A 19,770-nucleotide genomic window follows, 5' to 3' on the forward strand; every position below is an offset into this window, starting at 1 on the left:
CTGAACCCAGGTCTCCTGCATTGCAGGTGGATACTTTACCATCTGAGACACCAGGGGAGCCGCTACTTGTATTAAAAGATTTCTAAACTATCTAAATAATCCTCCAACATTCCATTTATAATTTAAAAGCAGAACAGATGTGTTGAAAATATTCATTTTAATGTGATTATTAGTTTGGGGAAATTTTTCATAATAGAACAGATTTTGTGTTTTTGCATAGATTTCACATAATCCAGATATTCTTGGATAATCAATGTGCATTTATGACAGTTTTATAGGACTTGTTAAAGGACTTTTATAGGACTTTATAGGGCATGTTAAATTATTTGAGAGGATTACAGCTGCAGCTTTATCTTGTTGACATGTTATTGATCATGATTATATTTTATTTGATTCTACTAAGTCCTTGTTGTTGTTCAGTCACCCAGTCATGTCCGACTCTTTGCAACTCCATGGACTGCAGCACGCCCGGCCTCTCTGTCCCTCACTATCTCTCGAAGTTTTCCCAAGTTCATGTCCATTCCATCAGTGATACCATCCAGCCATTGCATCCTCTGATGCCCTCTTCTCCCTCTACTCTTAGTCTTTCCCATCACTGGGGACTTTTCCAATGAGTCAGATGTTCACATCAGATGACCAAAATACTGGAGCTTCAGCATCAGTCCTTCCAAGGAGTATTCAGGGTTGATTTCCCTTAAGATTGACTAAATTTATCTCCTTGCTATTCAGGGGACTTTCAGGAGTCTTCTCCAGCACCACAGTTTGAAGGCATCAATTCTTCGGCTCTCTGCCTTCTTTTCAGTCCAGCTCTCACGACTGTAAATACCCACTGGGAAGACCATAGCCTTGACTATACGGACCTTTGTTGGCAGAGTAATGTCTCTGCTTTTCAACACACTGTCTAGGTTTGTCATGGCTTTCCTGCCAAAAAGCAATCATCTTCTGATTTCACAGCTGCAGTCACCATCTGCAGTGATTTTCAGTTCAGTTCAGTTCAGTTGCTCAGTTGTGTCCGACTCTTTGTGACCACATGAATCGCAGCACGCCAGGCCTCCCTGTCCGTCACCAACTCCCGGAGTTCACTCAGATATCACGTCCATCGAGTTGGTGATGCCATCCAGCCATCTCATCCTCTGTTGTCCCCTTTTCCTCCTGTCCCCAATCCCTCCCAGAATCAGAGTCTTTTCCAGTGAGTCAACTCTTCGCATGAGGTGGCCAAATTACTGGAGTTTCAGCTTTAGCATCAGTCCTTCCAAAGAACACCCAGGGCTGATCTCCTTCAGAATGGACTGGTTGAATCTCCTTGCAGTCCAAGGGACTCTCAAGAGTCTTCTCCAACACCACAGTTCAAAAGCATCAATTCTTCGGCACTCAGCCTTCTTCACAGTCCAACTCTCACATCCATACATGACCACTGGAAAAACCATAGCCTTGACTAGACGGACCTTTGTTGGCAAAGTAATGTCTCTGCTTTTGAATATGCTATCTAGGTTAGTCATAACTTTCCTTCCAAGGAGTAAACGTCTTTTAATTTCATGGCTGCAGTCACCATCTGCAGTGATTTTGGAGCCCCCAAAAATAAAGTCTGACACTGTTTCCACTGTTTCCCCATCTATTTCCCATGAATTTTAGAGCCCCCCAAAAATCTAGGAATATATATTTATGGCTACAAAATGATAACAGGAAATGCTATAGGAAGGAGGAGACTGACTGGCAGATTGTAAGAAGGATAATCAGCAAAGACTTTCCAGAGAAAAGAGGCTTCAATCTGTTATTTGAAGGAAAGGAAATGAAGATGAGAAGATATAATGTAGGTGGTTAATTATTGTTATTTAATGTCCATTGAGCAGAAAGTGTTTTGTTTCTTACCCAAGTCACTCTCCTTTACCTACTCCAGTTACTCACACCAGGTAACAGAACACTCATGGCATAAAGTGAACCTATCTGTTTGTCCTTTATAATATAACAAGACATTATTGATTACCTACTATGACCCAGGCACTATCCTGGGTGTTAGAAAATATAAAGACAATTGTAACTTGGTCTTTGTTCTCAAAAAGCTCATAATCTAGTAGGGGAGACAGATAAGTAGATACAGTGCAGTAAAGTAAATGCTATAACAGAGATAGCACTGGAAGACAAAGAAGCAGATATTAAATCTACATTTGTGTCACAAAGAAAGCTCTCCAAGAAAGCACATGAAAGAATGAAGATGAACACAATCAAAAAGAGGCCCTGCTGGGCCTGTCAAGGGCAGCAAGTGCATTCTACTGCCCTGCCACATGGAGAGAAGAGCATTCATCTAAAGGATGCTAGTGCTCCATGGAGAAGGCTCAAAGCCACTGTGCTTCTTCCACCAAGGCTAACACTCCCCCACCTAGCACCACTCCTCAGCTGGACATCCCTAGTGGTCTCACTGGTGACAGACCCAACCCCGCGTTCCTCCTCTGAAATTAAGTCAGAGGAAACAATGAGCTCTTTCTCGGACGTAGAGCATGAGGTCTGAATACATGTGAGGTTTGGTAATTCACAACATTGTACCCCCACCCCTCGCATCTTTGGAAATAATGAAGTAGGGGTGCAGGTTATGGCCACTTCTCAGCTCATTAATCCCAGCACCACCCCCTCCCACTCCCTCTCCAATTCTCCCTTCTGTGACCCAGCCCAAAGAAGCCTTATCTCTGCTACTATTCTTTTAAATCTTAATACAAGAATCAAGACGTTTCCAGCTTAACCAAGAATTTGATACCTTTGTCCTCTGACTCTATCTCTACTGAACTCCTAGGTGGCCAGATTAGGGATGGTATGGTGACAGTGTTGGGGGCAGGGATGCAAGAGTCCATAGAATGAAAGCAGAATATTTTTTTTAATCTACTGGTATTTCATCCATCTTGCACAGATGGCTTTGATTGTCTATCAGATGAAGCAGTTGCTGCTGTCCAGAACTGCAACTGAAGAAAACTCTTAGCATGCTTGAGAACTGAAAATTGAATAATTAGATCCACACCTGAAATACATCATGGGGTAAACAAGCTTTTTAAGGGGTGACCTATATTAGAAAATGAAATACCAATTGCAATCAGAAGAAAAAGAGTTCCAAAGCCCAAACTTTATTTATGTGTATTATATAGACTCAGATGGTAAAGAATTTGCCTGCAATGCAGGAGACCCAGGTTCATTCCCTGGGTTGGGAAGATCCCGTGGAGAAGGGAATGGCAACCCACTCCAGTATTCTTGCCGGGGGAATTCCATGGACAGAGGAGCCTGGTGGGAGTAACAAAGAGTCAGACATGGCTAAGTGACTAACATGCACACACAGATGACTTTGCTAATATGCATTGTGCTGTGTCTAATCTTGGAGATTCATAAAGGCACATGCTTATGGTTTGTGTATCTATGGTATCGAGAGCTCTTTGTTTCTATCATATTATAGATATATTATCAGGAATATGGACTTCCCTGGTGGCTCAGACACTAAAGAATCCGCCTGCAATGTGGGAGACCTGGGTTTGATCCCTGGGTCAGGAAGATCCCCTAGAGAAAGGAACAGCTACCCACTCCAGTATTCTGGCCTGGAGAATTCCATGGACTGTATATTCCATGGGGTCACAAAAAGAGTTGGACACGACTGAGTGACTTTCACTCACTCATCAGGAATATATGATCTTTTGATTCAATTCAGTTAAGCAAATTCCTCTGATATAAACTAATTCATCCTGGTTTTTGGCAGTGACTGGCCAATCTCCTACAGATCTGGTAATGATAAGAAAGGGCTCTTGTGTGTGCGCTTTATCATAACAATCCTGTGTAGCAGCCACATGCACAAGGATAAATCTTCCCTGATGCCCCTCCCCCCACCCTGGAGTAGATCTCTAATATATAAGTCCAGTATTTACAGTAGCTGCTGCTATACAGCTGCCAGAATAGCTTTTAAGTGACTGCTTCTCTTTACTGCACCCCACTCCAGTACTCTTGCCTGGAAAATCCCATGGACGGAGGAGCCTGGTAGGCTGCAGTCCATGGGGTCGCTAAGAGTCGGACCCGACTAGGCGACTTCACTTTCACTTTCCACTTTAATGCATTGGAGAAGGAAATGGCAACCCACTCCAGTGTTCTTGCCTGGAGAATCCCAGGGACGGGGAAGCCTGGTAGGCTACCGTCTATGGGGTCACATAGAGTTGGACACGACTGAAGTGACTTAGCATCTCTTTACTGGTTCCATCTATCTCCCCAAACTCTATCTGGTATGTTGGAGTCCTCCAAGGTTCAGTGCTCTGGCCTCTTTCTTATTGATTTATCTGTCTGTCTAGGTGATCTCATTTAGCCTCAAACTTCTAAAGCCAGCCCAAGCCTCTCCTCCAAACACTGCATACTCATGTGTAGCTACCTCCTTGAAATTCTTCCATGGAAGTATCTCAGACTTAAAATACACAAAATAGATTTCCTAAGTCCCTACTACCACCTACAAACATACACACACACACACAAAACATGCCTCCCATAGTATTCCTTCTCTCAATAAAAGGCAACTTCATTCATCCAATTTTTGTGGTTTCTCAAGCTGAAAACCTTGGAGTCATCAGTAATTCCTCTTTCTGTCATATCCACTCTATTCCCAGGATTCAGTGACATCTGGCCCTTACCTCTGCCATCACCCTGAACCAAGCCATTGTCGCCCCTCATCTGGATTATTACAATAGCTGGCTAACTGGCCTCATTCCTTTCCCATAGTCCATTCTCCCCAGGGTAAACAGAATGAGTGTCTTAAAATAAGTCCAATCAGATCAGTTCTTTGCTTATAATAAAATCCTAAGTACTTTACCAAAACTTGTAAGACCATGCATGATCTGCCCTTCCTTGACATTGAAGCTCTGAACTTGTCTCATCTCCTCAGTTCCCCCCACACTCACTTAGCTCCAACTGTGCCAGCATACCTCAAACATGGCACAAAACTGCCCTGCGACCTTTGTACGTTCTCTCTGCCTGGACTGTTCTTCCTTGAGGTAACCTTTATTGCCTTCAAGTTTCTGTTCAAATGTCACCTTATCAGCGATGTCACTGACAATTCCATGTCAAAAGCAAAGCCCTCTGCCCAGTCTTCCCCTTTTCCTCCACCCAACTTTATTCTACATAGTGCTTATCACCTGACATTACATTTCTGTATCTGTCAGCTGTCTCTCCACACCGCTGGATTTGGTCCATGAAGATAGGGATTTGGGGTGTTTTACTCTCTATCCTACCCACAGCAAATAGACCAGAGATTGGCACTGGATCCATACTTTTTTTAAAAAAACCTGTTGAATAAATAAATGAAAGAATTTCAGAGACCTTAAGACATCGTGTTCCCTAATGCCTGGCCACACGGCTGCTGGCTGAAGCTGGAGGATGTTCCTTTGGAACTGCCCTACTTCAGCCAAAACAGCTCCTGATAACCTGAGTTCCATGATAAGCATTGACAATACATCTGGAAACATTCTCCTGCCCTGGTACCCAACTCAGGAGGGCCTGCACCTGGAATATCACATGCAGCTTTAGCTGTTATATCTCAAGACAGGTCCAAATAAAAGCAAGGAAAAGGAAAGGACTGCCAGAATAAGCAGTAGGATATTTCAGTCTGGAGTGACAAACGATGAAGAATTATAATCAAAATCTAGAAAATAATGTGATAAAGCCCCAAATGAACTTGTATACCAAAGCCACGATATTTTAAAAAATGGTGGGAAACCCTTTAGAATCTGGACAGTAATACAATGTGATAGAAATTTTATGGGCAATGAGATAGATACACTTGTGTTTAAACTGAACATTTAACTGCATGATCTTGAACATGAACTAGTACATGCATATACAAGTAAGATCATGGTACCTGTGTCTTCCTCTGTCATAAAGAAAACACACCTACAAGGCACCGACTATTACCTTTCTGTGATGAGAAAAATAAGTAAAAGGAAGGGGGTTTTTTTCCCCCTTGTTTTTTATTGAAGTATAATTGACTTACAAAAGGAAATATTAAAGCAGAGGTAAGTTTAAATAAGTTTTGTTATAGAAGAAACAGGTGAATTCATGAGATAGAAAATATACATCTTATATTCATTCTGCATTTTACAATCTTCAGACTGTTTTCACTGGCTTTATCTCCTTTGACCCCCACAAGCTATCTCATAAAGTAAGAAAGGTAGATATTATTAAACACATCTTACAGATGAAGAAACTGAGGATATGTTTTTTAGATCCTCTTAATACAAGTTTAGTGATTTTCCACTGCTCCACAGGATCTCCTTCTAGAATTTAAATCACTTCTCAGAAAAGCTTAGTCAAGATTTCCCTGGTGGTTCAGTGCTTAAGAATCCACCTGCCAATGCAGGGGACATGGGTTTGATTCCTGTTTTGAGAACTAAGATCCCACATGCCACAGGGTAACTAAGCCACAACTAGACAGCCTGTGCTCCTGATAGAGCCAGTGAGCTGCAACTTCTGAAGCCGTGGTACTCCAGATCCCGAGCTCCGCAAGAGTAGCCTCACTCAGCATCTAGAGAAAGCCTGCGCACAGCAACAAAACAGCCCCAGGCAACACAACAAAGACCCAGCACAGACAAAAAAGGAAAGTTTAGTCCCTAAGGAGTCACTCATCGTGGGTAATTAACGAAAACAAAAATGTCTGAAGATTTAGTCTGTAAGTCAAGAACAATCAAACTCTTTCTCAGCACACTTCTAAGGCCTGTTAAGAAAATATTCAACTGGAAGAGACCTGGCTCTAGTTCTCCAGACCAAGTTTCTCAGACCACTGTTTGCTACCCTTAACTGGGCATGAACATAGTCCATCAGGAGGCGTGCCCATGGAGACTTTCCTCCCGCCTCTGGTTTGGAGGGCATTTGGTGGGGTGGGGTGGGCATGCTATTCTGCATTCCCGAAGGTGGGGACAGACTTGGAAGTTTGGGTCTTCAGTCACAATAGTCCCAGTTACCAGAAACAGCTAGATCGAATTTTTAACATCTGTTTCCACAGCTTCAAATGTTCACCATTTGTCCCAAGTCTTTAAACAAATGCCAAACTAGGATATTCAATTATTCAGTCAGTCTAATAAGGAATCAGTTTATGCTGAAGTTCAGTGCTGAGTTTGTGTAATTTCACATTATAGGTCACAGTGAAAGCTTTACACAAGCTTGTAGCTGCAGTCAGGAAGAGTCTTGCCTTGCTTTGTAATTAAATTAGTATCAAGGCAGAACTGATCTTCAAAGGAGAAAAAGCCAATCACAACATACAAGTTTTGGGAATGAAAAATAACAGAGAAACAGCATCCATTCATCCATTCAATAAATATTTATTGTGCTCTTTTGAAGTGGCAGGCACCATCCAAGATATTGGGAATATAAGTGGAAAGGAAACAGTCCTTGGTCTCAGGAGCCCAGAGTTTGGTGGGCAGATAGATCCTGCATGTCTAGATCATTTACAACACAATGTAATAAATATTATGATGGAAAAAAATTGGAACATACAGTGGGAGTTTATGCTGCATGAATCTTGACTGTTGCTAGGAGATATCACCTCAGTAATTAGAGTGACCTACTCATCCAGTTAGCCTGGAACTTGCCTGGTTTTACCACTGATAGGCCCATGTTCTGGGGAATCTCCCAGTCCCAGGCAAATGGGAATGGTTGTTCACCCTACCTGTAATGCTGAACCCCTACCCTGCAAAAAAATGTTATTTTGCTCTCTTTGCAAAAGATCGCGTTCACTCTGAGGGTCACATGGGATCAGAATGACCTCATCAGACTGAAGACTTAGTAGCTGATGGAAAAATCAATGACTTTTCATGACTCTGCCAGACACAAATGAATCAGCCTTCCATGTTAACAGAGCTCAGACATGGTTTCCCTGGCCCTTGACTAGAGTCCTAAGCCATCTGTTTCACCAGCTTGAGTGTGCATCTATTCATCTATAATACTGCAAGAGATGTGGTATCAGTCAGTGATGTCACTAAATCTTGGTAATGGATAGTCACAGAAACTTATCTGCAATGTAGGTCAGGGGGGCCATACTGTTCATCTCCCTCACTCCAGGAACCAGGTAGATGGACAGACATCTCCACCATTGTCTGTCTCCAGATCAGAGGGAAAGATAAACAGACTTCCTGTGTAGGAAAACATTTTTTCATCATCCACCAGCAAAACCTAAAACAATGCCAGCTGACTTTAGGCTTTTTTGTTACAGCAGCATACCCTGGCTTATCCCAACAGATAAGCGTCCCCTATGGTGCAGATCTGACCAGTAGAGGAACTAAGAGTGGTGAAGAATGCTTGGTGACCTCTTAAGGGGTGATGTGAATTCCCTGGAACAATGTCTCCTCAGATTACTCATATAAACGGTCTTGTTTAGAAACCAAATTTAGTGTTGAGGTTAAGGTTAGGGTTAGGGTGCTGCTAAGGAGCCAAAACTGCTGGTGTATCCTTTAATAAAAACTTGTCAGTTGCTCACAGAAAAACTTCTCCCCACAGCCAGAGACTAGCTGTGGTCCCACCCAGCTGTTTTTCTGACAAAAAATGAGCAGCTGGTCACAGGACCAGAAAGTGTGGTTGGCACAGCAATGCCCCTCCCTGCTACTGAACAAGACAACTATGCTGCATCATTCTCATGTTTTTAAAATGGACTTTTTAAAGCCACTGGATCATTTGGAACAGATTTTCAATGAGTTTTATAACATTTTAACTTTATTCCCCTCCATTTGAGTTTCATTGTAAGTTTCCTGTTCATGCTAAAGATAGTCATAAACAAATTCTGTGGTATCTCAAAAAGGGAAACATATGTAAAGTCCAATTACGATCACTTTTCTCTGAGAGTGGAAGCGTTCTGCTTCTTATAAAGTGATATTCATTAAAAAATTGCCCTCTGACAAGCAATAAACGAAACATCCAAGCTAGCGGCCTTTCCTTTACAGAAATCATTAGAAAGAACTGTGTGAATAGCCATAACATCCAATTATAGGATGAGCAGCAAAAAGGATTTTCCACTAGGGATCATCCATCAGGAGTTTCAACGTGGCTGAAACTTTTTTATAACGGAAGTCATCCATTAAGTTCTGATGAACATATGCAAAACATATTGCCCCTATAACTGGAACATCAAAAAATTCTGACCTTTTACTTAAGTGAAATGAAATGTTTATCATAGTCTGATGGTCCTTTAAAAAAAAATCATAAAGGTTTCATTGTGTTTAGATGACTCCCGTTATGATCTTGCTTGGAAATGAGCTGTCCTATAGCAGGAGTTTTATGGTGACGATTTCCTCCTTTGCTCAACACCGCAATTACTTGGCTGTGCTCTTATGTATTAAAGCACATTCTCTAGAGTTCAATTTAGTTCATTTCACTCTTGATGACACTAGGAGTGAAATTTCAGCATACTCTCATAAGGATCCATGGACAGGAAATTGTCCAACAGAGAAACTCCAGTGAGACAACAAAAGACTAGCTTGCATCTGAAGTTGAAGATGTTGGATGGGAGCCGACAAGGTGTCATGGGAGCCAGGAGACAAGCATAGAGGAAGTCGTTCCTGGAGATAGGGAGAGAGTCTCTTGGGCAGCACTCAGCCCAGGAAATAAGTACCTCTCCTAAATGGCAGCCCAGTCCAGTATTCTTGCCTGGAAAATCCCATGGACAGAGGAGCCTGGCAGGCTACAGTCCATGGGGTCGCAAAGAGTCGGACACAACTGAGTGACTTCACTTTCACTTTCCTATTGTTAGAGGTCTCTTAGGTCCCTCCTTTGTTCATGGGCAGAGGACCTTCACAGACTTACAGGCACTGGGAATTCTAGAGGAGGCATTTTATGGAGATTCCCAAAATGCACTCCAAATATAAAGGACTACAGAGCAACATTACCTGCAATACACAAATCAGTCCTAAAAAGGAACAGAAAAGGAATCAATATTTCCAACATGATCCCTAAGTTTTCATGAAAGGATTGAAAGGAATCAGAAACTATGCTCAAGATTTCAAAAAAATCTCATTCACTTACTTGTTGATACCTTCAAAAAGTGTGTTTCAAGGTCCTACTTGAAGCTACAAGTAGCTTCAAGGTCCTACAAGGAGCTACAAGGTCCTACAAGGAGCTCTGTTAGGCCCTGGGAATTAATCAGCAAAAGAGACAGCCCTTGTCTCTGAAAGGATGAAGCTTATGTTCTACTGGAGTTGTTCAGCATTATACAATGACTCTCAAAATCAATTATTTCATTAAACTTGTAGTAATTGTTGTAAAAGATAAATATAGTAGGGTATCATAGAACACAGAGAAGGCAATGGCACCCCACTCCAATACTCTTGCCTGGAAAATCCCATGGACGGAGGAGCCTGGTAGGCTGCAGTCCATGGGGTTACTAAGAGTCAGCCATGACTGAGCGACTTCACTTTTACTTTCCACTTTCATGCATTGGAGAAGGAAATGGCAACCCACTCCAGTGTTCTTGCCTGGGGAATCCCAGGGACGGGGGAGCCTGGTGGGCTGCCGTCTATGGGGTCGCACAGAGTCGGACACGACTGAAATGACTTAGCAGCAGCAGCAGCAGCATAGAACAGAAAATATTACCTGGTCTGAAGTCCAGGGAGGGCTGCACTGAGGACGTGTTGTAGAAATTGAGAGCCACCAAAGGAGGGGCCATAGTGACGTAGGCAAAGAGGTGAGGGAAGAACACCGGAAAGAATGCGAAAGGCAAAGGCCCTCGGTGAAAAGGAGAATAGCACTCTCAAGGGGTAGAGGGACAGCCAGGTGACTGGAGCGCAGATGATGGATGAGCAAGTGAGGAGAAAGCAAGGCTGTGAAGGCCATCAAGGGCTTGGGGCCTGAGCTGGGAGAAGTGAAATGGTTGACTGTTAAATTATACAAGTAATAGAAATTATGAGGACTTCCCTGGTAGTCCTGTGGTTAAGAATCTGCCTTGCAGTGCAGTGGAAATAGGCTCAGTCTCTGGTTGGAGAACTAAGATTCCACATATCTTGGGGTAACTAAGCCCAAGCTGCAACTAAAGAAAAACCCACGCACTACAACAAAGACCTGAAGCAAACAAATAAATAAACAATTAAAAAAAATTGTATTACTTGTGATCAAATAAGAAATCAAACAAATTACATAATACAAAAGAAGATGAAAAACTCCATGAGAAGAGACTCCTTTCTCCATCTACCCTCCACCTCAGTCTCATGTTAGAAGTAGCTACTATGAACAGTTTTGTGTGTGGCCTTCCAAATCTATTGCTATAAAAATATTTTAAAGGGAGAGTTGCTTTGAATTATACTTACATAAATTACTTTATGGCACCCCACTCCAGTACTCTTGCCTGGAAAATCCCATGGACGGAGGAGCCTGGTAGGCTGTAGTCCATGGGGTCGCAAAGAGTAGGACACGACTGAGCGACTTCACTTTCACTTTTCACTTTCATGCATTGGAGAAGGAAATGGCAACCCACTCCAGTGTTCTTGCCTGGAGAATCCCAGGGACGGGGGAGCCTGGTGGGCTGCCATCTATGGGGTCGCACAGAGTCAGACACGACTGAAGCAACTTAGCAGCAGCAGCAGCAGCATGTATATTATTGTGAACATTTTCTTTTTATTTAATAATGTGACTTGAAAACCTTTCCATACCTTCCTATTTAGCTCTCCCTCATTCCCTTATTTAACTATTATATTAATGGACTGTTTTCAAGGTTGCAAGTAGTATTGCAGAAGCCTTCCAGAAGTATGGCTTCTAAGCCTGATTGAAAACTCCTTCTCTGACTCTAAACATTAGAACTTCTCAGCCAACTATGGTCAAAACAGAAGGCATAGAGAGTAAGGGCCACCACACTGGGGAACATGGAAGTTCAACAGACCTGGGACCTGAACTTGTTGAATCCCAAGTTCAACAGAACCTGGGATTGGGACTTGGTGGTAGGGTGGGTGGAACAGGCAAGGAGAGGGAGCAGACATAACATACTGTCTTTTAAAAGCAAAATAATAATAGTAATAATGTTTTCAATACATAGCTAAGCTCAAAAGGTGAAGAAACTCAAAGGTACCAGAAACACAGAGAGATTGCAAAGCCACAATGGAAAGGTCAGTCTTGATTAGAGGTAGACACCCAGGCATCAGAGGCCTGAGGTTTTCATGAAAGCAGGAGTAAAAGATAAGACCTCAGGCCTATAAGAACAAAGCTCCTAAAGACCTATGATTATCAAACGGTTGTCAATGAAAAAGTATCTGAAACACAGTCTACAACTCCAGAGTAGTCATGGGTAAGCTCACCATAGCCCAAGACCTCTCTTGGGAAAAAAAACATATCACCTTGTTAAGATGAAACTTCAAGCCTGCACCAAGGTATGTAGGAACCCCAAGGCAAAAAAAATTACCATAAAAACTTTCACATGGAAAAATGTAAAACAATACTGGAAGACTATAAAGAAGATATAAATCAATGTAGGAGTGTACCATGTTCAAGGACGAGAAAATTTAATGTTGTAAAGATGTCAGTTTTCCTCCAATTGATCTAGGGACTCTGTGCAATTCCAATTCACAATCTCAGCAGCTTTTTTTTTAATGTGGAAGCTAACAAGTCAATTTTAAGATTATATGGAAAGGAAAAGGTCAGAAATACCCAAAACAGTCTTGAGGATGAAGGTGGGAAGACTTATTCTACCGGATATCAAGACTTAGCATTAAGACAGTATGGAATTGGCATAAGGCTAGCAAATTTTTCACTTTTCACTTTCATGCATTGGAGAAGGAAATGGCAACCCACTCCAATGTTCTTGCCTGGAGAATCCCAGGGATGGGGGAGCCTGATGGGCTGCCGTCTATGGGGTCGCACAGAGTTGGACATGACTGAAGCGACTTAACAGCAGCAGTAGCAGCAGCAAATTTTTCAGTGGAACAGAGAGTCCAGAAGATATTCATGGATATATGATCAAGACAACATTATAGAGCAGTGGAGAAAGAACAGCCTTCTCAAGAAATAGTTCTGGGTCAATTGGGTCAATCTTCATAGAAAAAAACAAAACTTAACTTCCACACTTCCACTATACCCCATCTTTTTCCAGATGGATTATAGATCTAAGTCTGAAAGGTAAAACAATAAAACCTATAGGATTTAACATATGGGAGAATATCTTTATGAACTTAAAGCAGGAAAGAAGGAAGAAATAGGACGAAAAGAACAAAAGATGTCTCTCCAGCAAAAGCAAAAGCCAGCAAAAGCAAATGCAAAACCAAAACACCTCTGTTGAGACTTATCCACAATTCAGAAGACACATGACTCCAAAAATACAAAAGAAAATAAACAAAAAATACCCTCTAAAGATTAGCTCTCAGTAAAACTGCAAATCATACACAGAAACAAATGCCCAACTGGAGCTGCATTAAATGCACAGAGTATCTTAAAGATAATTGGCATCTTTAGTATAACAGATAACCTATTAAGTATTTACTATGTGCCTGGCACTGGGCTGAATGCTCTAAACAAATCATTTAATTTAGTCAGATCGTTTTACTTGATTCTCATACTTGATACATGAGCTAATATTATTACTCTCCATTTACAAACAAGGAAGTTAAGCCTTAGAAGAGTGAGGCAACTTTCCTGATTTGACCAGGAAGGAATTGGTGGAGATGGCATTCAAACTCACCACCACCTTAAACTTCCTGTGTAGAAACATGGAGTGTATTTTCATGGATTCAGGTTTTACTTTTCTATCTTTCAGTAACAGTTTAGAACTTTTTTAAAATGTGAATTTACATATTTTTATTAAGTCTGTTTCTAGGTATTTTATAATTTTTTCTGCTTCAGTGAAGCAGATCGTTTTTGCCATTACATTTTCTAACTGGTTTCTGCTAGAGATTGGGAGATCTATTGTTTTTTTTGTTTTGTTTTTTTTATCTTGTCTCTGACTACCAAGCTGCCTTGTTAGTTTCCTAGCTGATTCTCATGGCTATTCCAGGTAGTCAAGGTGAGGTATGTAAATAATGACAGCTTGCTCTCTTTCCCCTGACCACCTCATTTGCCAATATATGTGCATTTTACAGCATAGGAAAAAGTTCATAATGTGGTACTGGAGGCAAGGGGAGTCTTTAAAACATTTCAGAAAGAAAGAACTCTCTTTTGAGCACGAAATTATGAAACAGCTTGACACATTCCAGAAATTGGGAGTAGTTTGACATGTACCCTACCTCTGACTATAAGGTAGGGTACAGATGAGGAAAGCAAGAGATGGTAACTTGAAAGGTAAGACAGGGATCTTGAAGAATGACAAGCCATTAAAAGACATTAAGCATGTGGCATGATAAGAATTCGGCTTCCCTGGTAGCTCAGCTGGTAAAGAATCCTCCTGCAATGCAAGAGACCCCAGTTCGATTCCTGGGTTGGCACGATCCCCTGGAGAAGTGATAGGCTACCCACTCCAGTACTCTTGGGCTTCAGTGAAGGAGACCTGGGTTCGATCCCTGGGCTGGGAAGATCCCCTGGAGGAGGGCATGGCAACCCACTCTAGTATTCTTGCCTGGAGAATCCCCGTGGACAGACATGCCTGGTATGCTACAGTCCATGGGGTCGCAAAGACTGATTTGCAAACACGACTGAGCAACAAAGGACAGCACAGCACAGCATGACAAGAATTACGTTTTAGAAAATTTAGAATTACATTTATAAAAAACCCCCAATGTCACCAGTGTGGAGACTCAATTGAGGAAAGTAATACTAAAGAAGTGGAAAAAAGGTTGGGAAACTAAAACAATAATACAAGCAAGTGATAACTTATTTGTGGAGTAATGGGAGAGGGCATGTATCTGTGAAAATGGAATTCCTACTCATTCAACCTCCTTCAAGGTGTGATCTTGAACCAGTTAGTCAATCTCCCCAAGCCTCAGTGCTTCCAATCTGTAAAATTAGGATAATAACATTAACGGGGCATGACTATGAAGTTTCAGATAATGTATGTGAAGTACACTAAAAAATGGTGGCCCTTTATTATTGAGCTTTACAGTAGCAGTGAGAATAAAGTTGAAGTCACAGATTCTAGAAAGGGATCTCCATCTAAGTGCCATACCAAAGCTATCACTTCCTCTTCTGAGTTATCAGACTTACAAATCATTGAGGAAAATAAAGCTGTGTATCAGCACCCTTTCAGCCACATGCCTTTCCCACCTCTCCTGGGCTCTTTGCTTTCTCTTCTCCCTGCTCACACTCCACATTTAAGACTACTCTGAGTGCTGGATTTGCATTATGAAATAGCTGGAGTGCATGGCTCAAAAATTAGTATGCCAGCTAAACAATGAAAACAACTAAACAACCCAGTTAAAAGGTGGGTAAAGGGTTTGAAAAGGCATATCTCATTTCTCCCATGAAGATATACAAACGGTCAACAAGCATACAGAAAGATACCATCATTAAGAAAACATAGATCAAAACCACAATGAAGTACCACTTCATACCCATTAGGGTAGCTATAATAAAAATTTAAAAAAAAAAACACAGAAATAACAAATGTTGGCAAGGCTGTGAACCATCTGGAACCTTCTACATTGCTGGTGGGAATGTAAAATGGTTCAGCCCTTTTGGAAAACAGTTTGGTGGTTCCAGAAAAAATTAAACATAGAATTATCAAATGACCCAGTAATTCTACTCCTATGTATATTCTCAAAAGAACTGAAAATATGTGTTCAAACAAGTCCAGGTACACACTTGTTTGGCCTGGCATGGCCTGATTATTTATGTTCCCCAAAATCACACGTTGGAATCCCAATACCCAATGTAAGGATGTTAGAAGGTGTGACCTTTAGGAGATGAGGGTGGAGCCCTCATGAATGAGATTAGTGTTCTTATAAAAGAGATTCCAAAGAGCTCCCTAGCCCCTCTACCATGTGAGGATACAACAAGAAGTCTATGACACAAAAAAGGGTGCTCACCCAACCATGCTGGCACCCTGATCCCAGACCTCCAGCACTAAAGGACAATAAATTTCTGTTGTTATAAGCTATTCAGTCTGTGGTATTTTGTTAAGCAGCTCAAATGGACACCTGTTCACAGAAGCACTCTTATAATAATTAAAATGTAGAAGCAGCCCAAACGTCTATTAATATGTGATATATATATTAATGGAATATTATTTAGCCATGAAAAGAAATGAAGTACTGATACATGCTACAACATGGATGAAACTCGAAATAACATCATGCTAAGTGGAAAAAAAAAAAAAGTGCCTTTTCCTGGTGGCTCAGATGGTAAAGAATCTGCCTGCAATGCAGGAGACCTGGGTTCGATGCCTGGGTTGGGAAGATCCCTGGGAGAAGGGAATGGCAACCCACTCCAGTATTCTTGCCTAGAGAATCCTATGGACAGAGGAGCCTGGTGGGCTGTAGTCCCTGGGGTCACAAAGAGTCAGACACGACTGATGGACAAACACTTTCACTTTCAAGTGAAAAAAAAAGGCCACACAAAAGATTATACACTTTATTACTCCATTTCTAATAAATATCCAGAATAAGTAAATTCATAGAGACAGATCAAAGATTGGTAGTTATCAGAGGCAGTGAGAAGGGAGAGTGAAAAACAATCACTTAATACATATGAGGCTCCCCCTTGGAGTGATGAAAACAGCACAGAACAGGGGTGACCATGGCACAACACTGTGCAAATACTAAATGCCCTGAAAGTGTTCACATCGCAATGGTTCATTTTATCTTACTGTCACCTCAAGGTACATAAATAAAGTATATGTGTATTTTAACTGTTACGAAAGCCTCTTCACAGAAAGCGGATGTAACAAGTTCACAGCCTCTAGTCACCCATGAATAAAAGGTAGTTTGCATTAAACCACTATGGTACCCATTCCAACCAGAGTCTTTAATGCCCAGGCATTCTTTATTGTTTAATAACACCGACAGCCCCAACTGGAGCACTGCAGTCTCCTACTGAAGTTATTACTTATAACTAGTTGCAAACTTCATTGGGAGCTCTTATTTTTCCTCTCCATTATCTTGTCTTCTCACAGTCCCTCTGAACACTCCCTGCCTTGGGCAAAAGTCTCCAGGGGCCTTTTGCATGCAATTTTTCTCCTGCTGAGTTCCTGAATTTTCTTTGACTGATGCCTCTTTGAAAGACCTCACATACTGTTATATGAAACTAAGTCTTTTTTGTCTAGACTATAAGCTCCATGAAGGTGGGAGCTCCTTTGGTTCACCACTATACTTAGCACAGAATGTAAAAAGAAACTTAAGTATTAGAAAAGGAGACCAACTAGAAACTAGCTAATACTTTTCTTATGTCGTCACTCCCTCCCCAGTCAAACCACCACCTGGGCTCCCATATTAACTGATAAAACACAGAATCCTTCTCAACCTCTTCCACCTGCAGCTCTTCCATCCTGTTGGTTGGTTACTGCCTGATGGTAAAAATTCTAGTATAGTAATTCAATATAGTTTGAAAAGTGAAATAGCATTTTCATTTGTTTCTTTCTACTCAGAATTCAAATTGCTTAATTAGTTGCATTTAAAAAAAAAAGATAGAGCATTAAATACCCTCTCACTTTACTTTTTTTCTTTTATTCAAGGTGACTCAATTCTGTCCTGTTACTGACTTCCCTGTAAATGATGCCAGTACTGGAAGCTGAGATTGTATTTTATTGCTCTACACAAACAAAGCATTAATCTGGCCTTAAGGCTCAAAGAAAGACTCTAAAGGTAATAATTACAGGCAAGTGGTATCCCAAAAGAAAAAGATGTTTTGACACTGTTAAGAATCACCATGCGTGGGTGCCTCCTGAATTGAACACAATACGTAGGAAGAATATCAGTTTACTAGTCAGAAAGTTTGGGGTTTGAATCTCAGCCCTGCCATTTACTGTGCAAATTCGAGCAAGTTATTAAATATCTCTGAACTCAACTTATTAATCTTTAAAAATGGAAACAATGATTAAGTCATAAGGTTTTTACATGCATGAAATATATTATTGATTTAAAGACTTACACATGAGGCTCTCAATTAATAGCCATTATAATTCATCACACTAAGCAGAACTCATCAGTGTGAAATTTCACTGATCTCTTGTTTACACACACATGTATCTCCTTGACTCATCTTCAGGCTGACTTAATAATAAAACTGTCAAAAGAGAAAAGGAAAGCAAACAGTATAATGTACCAAAGCCATGAGAACAGTTCTCAAAAACTCTTAATATATATGGACTCTGTTAGACCAAACAGGTCATTTTAACCATATTTACCACATGTAATTGATGCTTTTGAACTGTGGTGTTGGAGAAGACTCTTCAGAGTCCCTTGGACTGCAAGGAGATCCAACCAGTCCATTCTGAAGGAGATCAGTCCTGGGTGTTCATTGGAAGGACTGATGCTAAACTGAAACTCCAATACTTTGGCCACCTCATGAGAAGAGTTGACTCATTGGAAAAGACTCTGATGCTGGGAGGGATTGGGGGCAGGAGGAGAAGGGGACGACAGAGGATGAGATGGCTGGATGGCATCACCAACTTGATGGACATGAGTTTGAGTGAACTCTGGGAGTTGGTGATGGACAGGGAGGCCTGATGTGCTGCGATTCATGGGGTTGCAAAGAGTCAGACACGACTGAGCGACTGAACTGAACTGAAACCATTTTTCTGCTGCTTTCCTTATCACAACCCTTAATTTTCTATCACAAATACACACCCATGTTTCCACAACATACATGGATCCCCATCTGGTTTTAGGATATGAAAACCAGTTTTAATTTTTTTAAAAAAAGAAAAGAACTTCCAAGAATTATGCTTTTCAACCACTGTCTGACTTTTAGGAGGCCCAGAAATGACTTTTATAATAAATTGAATTTAAATTAATTCAATAACTAGAGGATGCTTATTACATTCCTGCCCTGGAGGAAGCCATGGCAACGCACTCCAGTATTCTTTCCTGGAGAATCCCCTGGACAGTGGAGCCTGGTGTGCTACAGTCCATGGGGGTCACAAACAGACATGACTGAAATGACTGAGCACACACACACACACCCTATATTCCTGACCCAGAAGTGATTCAGAGGTAAATGCAATACAGTCTGTGCCCTCAGGTAGCTTACAGTCTAGTAAAAACTTGGTAAGATCAACAAAGCAGCAGTTTGTTCCAACTTATTCTTCCAACAAATCCACTTTATCCCAGGATAGCCTGTTCAGTGGATCTCACAGAAACAGTTCAGACAAAATCAGTTGGAAACAGTAGAGGGAATTTTCTAAATTCTTTGGACAAGTAATCTGACTTTCAGATCAGATCAGATCAGTTCAGTCGCTCAGTCGTGTCCGACTCTTTGCGACCCCATGAATCGCAGCACGCCAGGCCTCCCTGTCCATCACTAACTCCCGGAGTTCACCCAGACTCACATCCATCGAGTCAGTGATGCCATCCAGCCATCTCATCCTCTGTCATCCCCTTCTCCTCCTGCCCCCAATCCCTCCCAGCATCAGAGTCTTTTCCAATGAGTCAACTCTTCGCATGAGGTGGCCAAAGTACTGGAGTTTCAGCTTTAGCATCATTCCTTCCAAACAGAATAAAAGTTTTCTGAATTATCTCTTGTGGTTGCCTCTGTGTTTGTATTCACTAGGTAGTTACTCAATTATCCTTTCCTATGCAGATGGCACCATTGTATATAAAACCATGACAGAGAAGTGCTGGCAAGAATATTTGCAGAACAAGGTATTTCCAATTTTGTACCAAACATGATGACATTTAAGCAACTCAAGGGAAATAAATTTATACACTGTGCTAGATA

The 19,770-nt window shown here is 41.3% G+C and overlaps 1 long non-coding RNA gene across 1 annotated transcript in view; it reads left to right on the plus strand.

Annotated features, from left to right (window-relative positions):
- LOC138987816 (uncharacterized) overlaps nt 1–18,136 on the plus strand; it is a 91,254-nt gene extending 73,118 nt beyond the window's left edge. The window contains exon 3 of the long non-coding RNA XR_011464110.1: nt 17,567–18,136. This is a non-coding gene — a long non-coding RNA (uncharacterized lncRNA). The remainder of the gene's footprint in view (nt 1–17,566) is intronic.
- The last annotated feature ends 1,634 nt before the right edge of the window (nt 18,137–19,770 follow it).

Source organism: Bos mutus, chromosome 5 (genome assembly GCF_027580195.1).
Source record: "Bos mutus isolate GX-2022 chromosome 5, NWIPB_WYAK_1.1, whole genome shotgun sequence".
NCBI lineage: Eukaryota > Metazoa > Chordata > Mammalia > Artiodactyla > Bovidae > Bos > Bos mutus.